This window comes from Drosophila willistoni, unplaced genomic scaffold, assembly GCF_018902025.1.
Source record: "Drosophila willistoni isolate 14030-0811.24 unplaced genomic scaffold, UCI_dwil_1.1 Seg531, whole genome shotgun sequence".
NCBI lineage: Eukaryota > Metazoa > Arthropoda > Insecta > Diptera > Drosophilidae > Drosophila > Drosophila willistoni.
In genome coordinates, this window is record NW_025814459.1 from 5,277,894 (window position 1) to 5,290,293 (window position 12,400).

The 12,400-nt window shown below is 37.0% G+C and overlaps 2 pseudogenes; both read right to left on the minus strand.

Moving 5' to 3' along the window:
• Positions 1-203: 203 nt before the first annotated feature.
• Positions 204-2,156, minus strand: LOC6645186 (annotated as a pseudogene).
• A 515-nt stretch (positions 2,157-2,671) lies between these two features.
• On the minus strand, positions 2,672-4,542 carry LOC124461538 (annotated as a pseudogene).
• Between the last annotated feature and the right edge of the window lie 7,858 nt (positions 4,543-12,400).

The following is a 12,400-nucleotide window of genomic DNA, read 5'->3' on the forward strand; positions in this document are numbered from 1 at the left end:
AAAGGTCTGCCCAATAAATAAAGGCACGGTCTGCGATGTCATACCGACAGGTCGTCCGGCAGTAGCCGTTATCTTTTATTTTTTTTTGCTCTCACCTTATGTTTCCTGTTATTGTTGTAACTTTTTGTATTAAATGTTTGTAAGTTCTAAGAGAGAAAAAAAAAAAAAAAACACTACTTCTTCTTGGCCCGCTTTATGTGCTATGTTGACACATCAGCACTTTGGGGCCCCCACAGGACACGCCAAAACCATAATATATTAAACATTTTTATTCAGAACGCAACATCTTCTCTTTCTGGCGCGCAGCTTCTTCTTGGAGAGCTTCTTCTTTGTCGTCTCATCATCAGTTGTCTTTGAGACGACCTCCTCCTTCTCGGTGAGGATGACCTAGATTGAGATTGATGCAACCATGGGCACGGTATGTACGACGACGCAGGCACTGAGCACGGTTCACCTGAATGTGGTCGACAACTAGACGATCGACATCGAGTCCTTGTAGTCAGCATTGGCTTCTGCGTTGCGCAGCAACTGCAACAGGAATTCGACCGATTTCTTGGGCCAACGACCCTGTGTGGTCTTCCATTGCTTAGCCTGGGTGCAACGACCAACGATACCATTAAAACGGCGGAATAGAACGCATTCCTTCTGATCGACAACAGCATGAGGAAACGCTGGCACGACGCAGGGACATACGCTTAATAGCATTGGCGGTCTCGTGTGTATTCTTGAAATGCCACGTAGATTTGGTCCGCGCGCCTGCACGATTTGGTGGCGTTATCTGGCTCACGGGTTATATAATACGGCCCATATATATATCTCCTTGGTCGTAAGCGAAACCGGAAAGGACACAGGGCCGTTGTCTATGACTATCTTGCAGACTTCTGCTTGACATGCGTCGGCTACAATGTTTAGTTTGTACTTCTGTCAGCAGGTGACCTAGGAAGTCACCTAGGAAGGGGAACTTCAGCTATGCGAATCACCGATTTGGATGAATTTTGGATATGTTGTAGAATACCCCGTCATTTGAAGCTGTGTGAAATATGTTGGCGCACTATTCTATATATTCCTAATAAATCGACCTTAAAGTTATAGCTTGGGACTTATAAGTAAAACGCGGAGTGGCCTAAAGCAGTTCGACGGTGTAAGGAGTAGAGGTCCTGCCTAAAATCGCCGAAACTCTGGTCCAACCCCGCCCAAAACTAGTCAGTTTTGGGTTTCATTTTTTTTTTTTTTTAATAATTATATTTGTCTAATAGCGGTAGGTCTTTTGATGATTTTTGTTTGGATTCATTTTTATGCCTTTACAAAAACATAATATAATATAGACGTAAATAGACCAATTAACTTCTGCCTTCACATTTTTGTTGTTATAAATCATAAAAACATGATATACGTATGTATATTTTCTCAAGACTATGAACATGTTTAATAATGCTTTTGTGCAAAACATACCAACTTTAAACCATTTAACGGAAACAAACAAAATAATAAGCGTTGAGGAGTTTTGCTTCCGCTTTATCATATTTTTAACTTGCCTAGAAATACAATACATAATGACGTGCATATAGGTAGTTTTACCTTAAGCCTATAAGTTAATAATAGTTAATAATAATAATTTGCATCTATATAATTTCAACATACATAAAATTGTTTCCAATTACAAATCATTAAAAGACCTATTAGACAAAAATAATTATTAAAAAAGGAAAAAAAAAGGAAACCCAAAACTGACTAGTTTCGGGCGGGGGTTGGACCAGAGTTTCGGCGATTTTAGGCAGGACCTCTACTCCTTACACCGTCGAACTGCTTTTAGGCCACTCGGCGTTTTACTTATAAGTCCCCAAAGCTATAACTTTAAAGCCGATTTATTAGGAAATATAGAATAGTGCGCCAAAATATTTCACACAGCTTCAAATGACGGGGTATTCTACAACATAGCGCCTCTGTTGCTATGCGGGCATCCATCACTTTCTCTCTGCTCCTTGTGATTTCTCATTGGTAGTACAGCCTCTCCTGTTGTTAAGCGACGCTTTATGAGCTTCGGCCGCTCATAACCGGTATTCGCTCTTTACGTCACATACTTGGCCAACGCATCTTCCCGCTCTGACGAAATTCGCTGGTGGTTCCGTGCGTTTCGATCGAACATGTTGCATCATATCGTATGTTGCTAATGATCAGCTATCGCAACATGCTGCTGACGATGGTTCGTGTCTCTGCTTACGCTCATGTGTTCTGGCTTTTGTGTGTTGCTGATGCTTATCGTTTATTGCTTGTTTGTTCTGTGGAATATTAATTGGTGTATTCCTCACTGGTTAAAAAATTATAAACATATTTGTTTAATATAAAGATTCATTAATAATGAGAAACAGACTACTTTTCAAGTAGTCTCCAAGTAGCAGTGCAATTGCAAACTTTTGCACATTTTTATGCCTAAAGCTTAAAACTAATTTTAAAGACTTTTGACAAAATGTGCCTTGGGTGCTAGAGGGGAAACAAAATTAAACGCTAAAAGCAAAAAAAAAAATTGTGCAATAAAAAAAAAAAATTACAAGTATATTGAAAATTTAAAATTTTTGCAACCAAATTTCGAAATCCGTCCATTGTAAGATGCATTGTATTATTTCAGATTTCCATGGGTAATTCCTTTTATTTGATTAAACCATGTAGCGCCTTCAAATCTGTTGCATTTGTTTATCACTTTAAGCAAACTATTTACATTTTTGAATGACTTAAACATATTATTCTGCTGGAACCAAATTCTGATCTAAGTCGGGTTTTGTATCGTCGGGATCCAGGCTCAAGCACTCCGCAAAATATGTTCCATAGATGAGTAAACGTGTTCGAGTACACCATTTAAGTCATGATCCTCATCTGCATATGTCTAAAATAAATTTAAATATCACTATCATTAAAAATTATAAAGGTTGTTATACACACCTGATATCTATATAAAATATTTGCGTTGGTTAAGGATTTAGCTAATTGAACCCCATGTACGTAAGGTGCAGTTGAGTCTGCTAAGCCGTGAATTAAAAAAAAGAGTTGGATTTATTAGCCGAGCACGTTGAGTGCATCCGCTTCGACGTATCTTTATAATTTCGGTTGGAAGTCCTAATATTCGCTCAGTAAAGGCTGAATCTGAAGTGTAAGCATTTGCGTCTAGTTTGAATAAATAATTATCATTATTGTTTCTTACTATAGTAAAGCCAATCTGCTATAGGAGAATCGCAACTCCACACTTGAAAATATCCTGCTGAGTGCCTAGAACATGGATGTAACGTAGCCTCCGTAACCCCATCCCCATATACCGACTCTTGTTTCATCCAGAAAACTTATTGTATCCAATAAATATCTGCAAATATATCAATATTTTATTTTGAAAATTTTGGTAGTGATGGTACAGTTACTCAATACCTTAATACAGATATCTGATCTTGAACTCAACCCGCCCAAATGACGATATAGAGATTTCCTGCTTTGTCCTTTTGCACCCTTACATCCAAACGAATATAAATACTCATTACGTGATGACATGTAGTGCCCAATCGATTCGAAATTTTTCGGAAACTGATCGGAACCTGGTCGTCCATTTCTATACAAGGAGCACATAATGTATTTCTTTAATTAAATTTTACTACGTACACTTCTACAACAACAGGAAATGCGGCATCTCGTAGCTCCTCTCCCAACTGGGGGGAAGAGTAATTGTACTTGAGCTCGGCTCCATGTGGCAATGGAATTTCGATGATCTCTGTAAGGTAAGCGAGCTTTTGCAGCTTTCTGTGTAATAGGCCGTGTATCATATAAATTTAACTAGACTATGCGTTTATGCATATGTACGCCTGATACAGGTAGCCTGGCTTGGCATTCTAAATATAGAATTCTATTGCATAATTTGTTGCAACACCTAAGGAAGGTGTCATAAAGGCGTCAAATGTGAACAATTTACATAATATATCGACTACTCCAAAGAGCTTCTCCTAATCGCAGGTTATACATTGTGGTTCATTCTGTTAATTATATTAAAAGATAAGTGCTTAAAATTTCTGTTAGAATTAAAAAATCCTACTTCTGGTATCGTCATGTATAGGATCTTTGACTGTGTATAATGTCTCTGGCGGGTTTTTTTCTTGTGTTGCCAAATAGTAAACAATATGGTTTACTGTATCCACAAAGTATTTTTAACACCTGAAAAAATAAAAAAATTAATTTTCCATAAGAATCATTTTATGTAGTGCCGAACTTATACAATATAATAATACCTTATACAAGTTTATTCTATTACAATTCAATACATTTTTTTGGCAATATAGTCTGATCATAATATAGGTTTCCATTTTTTTTATTATTCTTAAACATACCTCGTATCGGCCATGAGATATCACCGAAATTCTTTGTTGAGTTATAGTATATGTTTTATATGCGTAAATGATCATGACAGATTCTTGAACACTTGCAAGCAATAGGAAGCTATTCATCCGATGAGAATATGGATGTGAGAATATCTAGCCACTCATCCTCTGGTGCACGTTCAGAATGAACCTTAAAATAAAAGATAAAACGTTATATAAAAGCAATGAATAAAAAACTATTTTGCCTTTTTTATTTAATGTACTTAAAGCTGAAATGGTTTATTACAGTCACCAAATGTATGCAACAGTATGTATAAGTATAAGTTAGTATAAGTTATTATATAAGCTTGAGTTATCGGGGTTTCGCTGAAATCAAGGCTTTTACTCGAAGCTTCGTCATGCAAAGCCCAATTTGGATCATACATGTGGTTGCTGACTTGGAACCTGCAATTGCGTGGATACCTACGCTTGACGAAGGCTAAGTTTTAAGTTCTTAGTGGATCGTGCAGTTGTAGTATCAAAAGAACTCACTAACTAAATTAATATTAAACAACCAAAAATAGCTGAGCCCACCGAAAACCTGTACAACAAAAAAGCCTGTACCAACAAAAAAGCAAAATTAAACTGCTTCATTTGTATGCCTTTCCTCTTCACTGTTGTGCTTTGAAACATAATGAGAAGAAATGTTTCCCCTTTTTTGCTATTGTCTAATATTTTATTTCGTATAACATGACAAAAAAAATGTTTAAACAAATTAACATTAATAAAACTGACTTTCAAATAAATCAAAAGCAAGTAAAGTTGCTAGTAGGAAAATTGTTGAAAATGCATTTAAAGAATTCGACAATGAATTAAACATATAAAAAAATTATTGTGCAGCTAAAAAAAAATAGCCAAATGATGAACGCTTGATGTTTTTTTTTTTTTTCATATATGGACGTAGTCGTACAACGCTCAGTGCGACAAGTGGCCCATATGACACCAGTCCCGGGCTGTACGAATGACCCAAGTAAGTTAATGTTAAACCTCTACCCACTCCGACCTAAGGGCATAGCATCTTACATATATAAACATAAATTAACTAAAGAAATAGAAATATTAAATGTAATAAGATAATAGGTTACATATAAAAAAAACAGGATAGGTTAAAATAAAGATGATACAACTAATTACGAGCGAGGAAGGACAAGAGCGCAGTTTTTATACCGGAAGCGATGTTTCGGAACGATAACGTGCCAAAGTCTGTTGTAGTCATACATAGTATACGAAAAGGTTTATGCAGAGAAAAGTTAGTTGTGCAAGTGTGAAGTATAAGCGGTGTGAAATTGCGGCTCTTCTAGATGGAACAGAAATGTTAATTTGGCTCAACAGCTCGGAAGAGTCAACCTCACCATTCAAAGTTTGTAAAGAAAAGTTACACCAAGCATTGTTCTACGATTAGTTAAAGAGGAAGGTTATTAACTGAAGTCGACTAGAATAAGATGGAAGTTGTACAGTTGGATCCCAGCGCAAATCACGAAAGAGTAAAACTATTTTTGTATACATTCTAATTTGTTTTGATAAAACTCATATTGAGGAGACCAACACAAGATCATTCTCCAATATGGGGCGGACTAAAGAAGTAAAATATTTTGGTAGTATATGGATCCTTGACTCCTTCGACCAGCGCTTTATAAGCCAAGAACACTCTTAGCCTATACGTAGGGCTTAGTAGTCGATATATACTGATTAAAACTAAGTTTGTGGTCGATTAAGATCCCCAAATTTTTTGACAACCAAGGAAGTATTATTAATTCTTTCTACCGGGAAATTATTTAAAAGTAACTAGTTAATTGGGGAGAACCTCTATAAAAGACATAACTTTGCACTTAGAACAGTTAAGAGACAAAAAGTTAGTCCCACACCACCCTGAAAGCATTCAGGTCAGCTTGCAAAGTATGACATGAGAGAGAGAGTACGATGCGATTAGCGATTTTACATCATCGGCAGAGAAGGAAGTTGTTAGTTTTTCGATAGAGTAGAAGAAGGAATAGATAGGAAGGAGTGGGAATAGATGAGGAAGAAAGAGGAATAGATGGTGAAGGAATCCTTGTTTGGCCCCGTGTCTTCCTTTTCTGGATGTAAACTTCTCACAATTAAGCTTTTCGGCCAGAAGCTAGAACTGCAAATACAGTCAAAGAACTCATTGGAACACTGATTTTAAAAGATTAAATTTCTCTAGAATATGAAAATTTGAACTTTTCTATTGATATATTGGAGACATTCAGTTTAGCCCGAATGTGGGCCCTGAATCATCCGATGTAGCATCAGGGAGAAGTCTCGAAACAAAATGTGTTTTTTAGGTGGCACTCCCACCAATGGTTGGCATTGCAGGTATTGCATCAGCTACCGCATTATTGTAGCATCAGTTGCACAAGTGGCACTCCGGCACTACCATCACTAGAATCCCTATCGGCAAATCATGGGTGTAGATTCTTGCCCAGACAAAACGGACACTACAGACATGTCTGCGGAATTGAAATTGGCATTGGTGAGAGGGGTCGGAACCGATATAGATGTGGAGACCGGCAAACACAAGGACAAATCAGAAGTCTGTTCTCCTGCCTTCTTACGCTTCGAGACTCAGTCAGTAGCGTTAAACTACTAACTGAGACTCGACAGCTTTAACTCTTGACTGGCGGACAGACTCAACAGGTTATCCTTTGTTTGGCGCATGAAAGTTCCATTTCATCTTCCACGATCCGGCATGACTCACTCTCCATTTGAGACCCTTTTTTGATCTAAAAGATCCTTTACCCTGCATGTAAAGCCGGCGCACTTAACATGTACTGTAGTTTTACACAACCAACAGTAAATAAAACTATTCACGGGTGGGGCGGGCTGCAAACAATTTTTAACCGAACAGACAGGCATTAGAGTTAATAAGATGAATTAGTAACCAAAAATAAAATAAGAATGTATTGGTATTTAATTATAACTCACTCTGAGGTCCAGAAATATAAGAAGCGAGATATTGAGGGTGCACAAGGCTTAAAAGATAAAGAGCTCTATAGAGTCTAATTACAGACACACAAAGACTGCAGTATGAGCGCAAATACGGAGAAAGTGAAACAAAAACGAGAGAAAAAAAAAAAGTTAAAGAACGAGACGCGGGAGCGCGATGCCGATAAACAAAGTAAAAATTATAAAATCATTAAAACGCGGGCTTAAAAAACATGTCCGTCCTCCTCGAGAGGGTTGATATATATGTGAAACACTTCCGAATTATCTATGCAAGCTGGTATATACATATGTGTCTTGGCTCTAGCATGAAAATGCGGAGCATATTATGAACGTAATACATTTGCTTCGCATTTCGCAAAAAGGTTATACTGAACCGCCTGTAAGAACATTCAACCAACACCAGGAAGCACTTGAACAGATTCGTGACAGGACGGCGTATTCTATTTATTTAACAGGCAAGCGACTTTAGTTATTAATACAATCTGCTGGTGGTGTAGACTAATAGAAAGTGCTGATAAGTGATCATTCGAAAAAGATAACGTCCCTCCAGAAGTAATTCAATCTCTGGGCTTAAATCAAAACACTATTCAAACCTATAAGTCTTAGCTAGTTGGTTAACAATAAAATACAATTCCTGCCCTACGAAGGTATCATTCGACCGTCAAGATCCCCATACGATAATTCTACATATGTTGTGGATAAAAAATGGAGTAAGGAAAAAATATCAAAGAAGCTTACTTCGGCTGTGCCGAGCTCTATATACTTTTGCAGTCCTTGGACATAATATTATTACATGTTTCAAACTCTTTTTCTGTAACTAAATTCAACACTGCACAGACAAAACATTCCAAATTTTATTTCCATATATTTTTCTTCTTCCTCCCCATGCTGCATGCTGATATTGTCATGCATGCACATAGAGTTTATGTAGCGTACTGTCTGTGTGTGTATGCGTGTGCTCTGTTCAGCCGGCAGCGTTTAAGTAAAGTCGATTTATATTGGATGTAACTTTGTTTCTTTTATCCGATCTGATTGAAATTTCGGGATCTGATGTTTTATGTCCAAAGCTATCATATAAGTTGATTTTAAAAAAATTAAAAAGATAAATAATTTTAAGGTTTTGCTTGTGAATTGATGAATTGAGTTGCGGAAAAAGAATTTTGAACATGTAAAAATATTATTGCAAAGGACTGCAAAGGTATATAAACTTCGGTATAGTGAAGTTAGCTTCTTTAATATTTTAATTTATGGAAGGAATTTTTGGGCTTTACGTATCTAACGGGTTAACGCAACAGCGAATGTGTTAAAACCAATGTCAAAGTAACTTCTGGGAGAAAATCTGAAAGAAATGTATTTGTTGTTTGTTTCCTTTTTAAATTTGTATCGCTGATATATCGATATATTTTCGATGGGTATATTATTGACCTGTGATAATGCACACGGTTAGTTGTGTGCGAGTGTGTACCAGTTTGTCCTCTAGGATGTTGGCATGGCAGGGTATGTAGTGAAGTTGACCTGATGTATGAAATAACTGCTTTTAATCTTTGCCAAAATTCTTCGAGATATGCAATTGCTAGAGTCCGTGCTATAAAGCGTTTGTATAGCTCCTAAGCTATAGGTTAGAATGGCTACTTGTAGATGCACTTGTATTGCAAAGTCTATGGCTTTTTTTAAGGGAATAAGTTCAGCTGTCAGCGAGTACAACTTTCTGTTGGTATAAAAGCTTTGAACGTTATTTTTTTTCTATGTACAAATGCGCTACTTGTATATTGTTCAGAGCCATCAGTGTAAATCAGCTCATATTTGTGGGAGAAGAGTTTGTCAGTTTTTTCTCGTAGAAGTGATTGCACAATGTCTTTGGTAGCTTCTTGTTTCTAGCCGTGTTCTTAAAAAAGTTTTCGTTAAATGAGATTTTTTGAGTAAAGATAGACTGGAATTTATTGGAGTATTTCTATCTAAGATATATTTAAACTCATTGTACACTCTGCCATAGTTTGTTTCCGTGGCAAATTTAATTATACATTTTTGGGGGGAGTTTTGCTGCCAGGTGGTAAATTATATTAACTGGACTAGATTTTTTGAGACCCAGTGCTTTTCTTAGGTGGAAATTGGCATGAGAGTTGATGAATGCCTTAGAGTGTAACTGGGCTTTAGTGGGGTCAGTTCGGAACCTGCATCTATTTGGATAGTTAGTATTTGCCATTGTTTTTTTTTATGTGATCTACAGAGGAGTTATTTGTGTTAAAAGTCTAATTAGATAGTTTACTATGTCTACTTTCCTTAAATCTAAATTATTGCACAGTATATTCGATGGGAAAAGTGCTAGATCATGTGTGTTTATTGCATTAGCTCTTTGGAAGAGGGCGGAGTATCTAATTTTTGTCTCGATTTTAGAAAGATTTTGGGTTTTTCTTTTTAAGAGCGGGGCATTGGGTGTATGTGGCATTGTGCTCATCTTTGAAGTTTATGTAGAGTGTCTGTGAGCAAGGTTGTTCTTTCGTATTTATTAGGGAGCAGATGCCTGCATTTTGTTGCTTTTCCTTGCAATGCTGAGCCAAATGGCTAATCGAAGCAGCGAAAACATTGGCTGAAGGGAATCAAGGGCCTAACATTACCTTGGAGTAGAGGAAAGTTCTCTTTGAGGGTGTTGGCCAGTTAATAAACTGCCTCCTCGTTAGGACTCGATGCCTTAAACTTCTTTGCCTATGTAGTTCCATAATGTTTCCGATAAAAATTAGACGACGTTTATGTATTTGTACACTTTATTTGCGTCCGTCGTATTCGAGTTCTCTTTGTACAGTGAATTCTTAAAGTTATACTGCTATGAGAGAGAGCAATTCAAAGAGTTTTAAGCTCACAGTTCTCCTCCAAATGCTCCCCCGTTGAAGACACTTTCAATAAATGATTCTGGAAGCGGAGCGATCTTGTGAATTGGCCTTTTGAAGGTTCTTTTGCAGTCCTTAGTTCGACTACTCAAAATTCTTCTTCATGTACTTCATGTATTACTAGTTGTCCAAGGCCACATTGGTTTTCCGTAAAGGTAGAGTAATGATTCTGGTACTGACGTTAATTCGGTTCCAATCAGCAAATGCCCAGGAGTAAGAGCATTTGAAATCGTTGGGGTCATCTAAAGTAGGTGCTATTGGCCTTGAATTAAGGATAGCTTCCACCTCCGAGAACACAGTGAGACGTTACTCGAAAGTAAGAGATGCGTTTGAAATATTCTTCTGAGCCAGTGTTCTTCGCTGATTTTCTGACGCTTCCCAGAGGCCGCCAAAGTGTGGAGCTCTAGGGAAAAAACAAAAGTTCAACCTTTAATTGAACTGTATGTTTATGTGATCTTCCACGTCTGAGGTAAACATTTTGACTTGAATTCAGCTAGCATTGTGCAGCGCCAACAAAGTTTGTGGCGTTGTCGCGAACCATCCGCAATGGTCACCATGGCGCGCGTATATCTCCGTATACAAAGCAGAAAGGCATTGTGAATAGGGAATCCACGGAGAGGAAAATAACCAATCTTCACTTTGTTTAATTTAAATATGAACTGATTTATTTACAAAATTACGGAGTTTATATAGGGATCTTAGGCTCTAGGAGGTAACAATTGTTTCTAGGAGATCTTATTCTAGTACGACTCACACCCACGTATTCGGGGGTTAAAAAATTATTATTATTTTGGGCACACATCCTACCGCTGTGATTTTTGGGTTAGTTTAGAATTACAAGTGTTTTTCCAACGTGGTAGCTGATTGTAATTCTAGTCAGATGCTAGGTAGTTGTTTATGACAAAAGTACAGGTGTATTTAAGAATGATGTACAGATAACACGATGATTATTCTTAAGCATTCTTCGTGGGGCCGCCAAATGAGGAGATTGGGATTTTTTTTTTTTATAAGTGGTCTTAAACAAATTATTATTATTAATATTATTATTAGTAAGCTGACTACATTAAAGAAACATGACCAGCTACATGATGGAATTTTACTGTGCAATCAATATTATGTTGCTTTAAAAGATTATAACTGACTTCCTCTTCTTTCAATTCTTCGAATGGTTACAAAATAAACAGTGTAAATAACAGGGGCCCAGATGACTGCCTTGGGGTACACTTGACGTAACTCGAACAGTTTTAGATATCGAGAACGAAAAAGACACCTTTTGGGTTCTGCCAAAATATGACTTAAACAAGCCAACAGTTTTGGGGAAAACCCCATTATGTTAAGTTTCGCGAGAAGCATAGAATGATCACCGTATCGAAAGCCTTACTAAAGTCTGTATAAATAACATCAGTTTGACACTTTTTACGGAAGCCATGGTGTACAAGGGTAGTCAATTCTAAAAGGTTAGTAAGCGACGAACGACCTTTCATGAATCCATTCTGACTAGGAGAAATAGTGGATCTGGATCCACTATTGGATGGATTAGAAACATCCTATTTGCTACCTTTTGAAAAACGGAATAATAAAAGACTCTTCCAAATTCGGGAAAGTACAAGTCTCACTCGATATAAAGAATAACCGAGATAAAGGCTTAGATAGGGAATTCGAGCACATTTTTAAGGATACAACTAGGTAATATTATCAGGACCGGGAACGAAGGAAGACGTCTTAGATGACAAGCTAGAGATAATACAGTCTTCAGTAATACTAGGAAAAACATAAAATTTAAATGTGGGATTTGAAAAGGAATAGGGTGCTAACAGATCTGCAATATCTGAATCATTATCAGCTAGTCTGGTCATTAAGTCTGAAGGTGGAGGGTAGTACATTAGAGCGTTTTTTGGAATTAACAAAGTTAATAAAATCATTGAGTGTTTAAAGACAAAATTGGATTTGGCTATACAGTAATTTGCATAGTCAAGTCTCGAACCAGTTTTTTTAAATCTTTTAAAATATCTCGATTTAATGTTACGGAGATTTAGAGAGCCTACGTGTGAACCAACTGGCGCGTCTGGAGACGGTAGAGACATTCACATAGAACGCATTATCATTAGAGAATTAAGAGAGATAAAAAACTTCACTGCACGATCTATATCGCAGCACTCA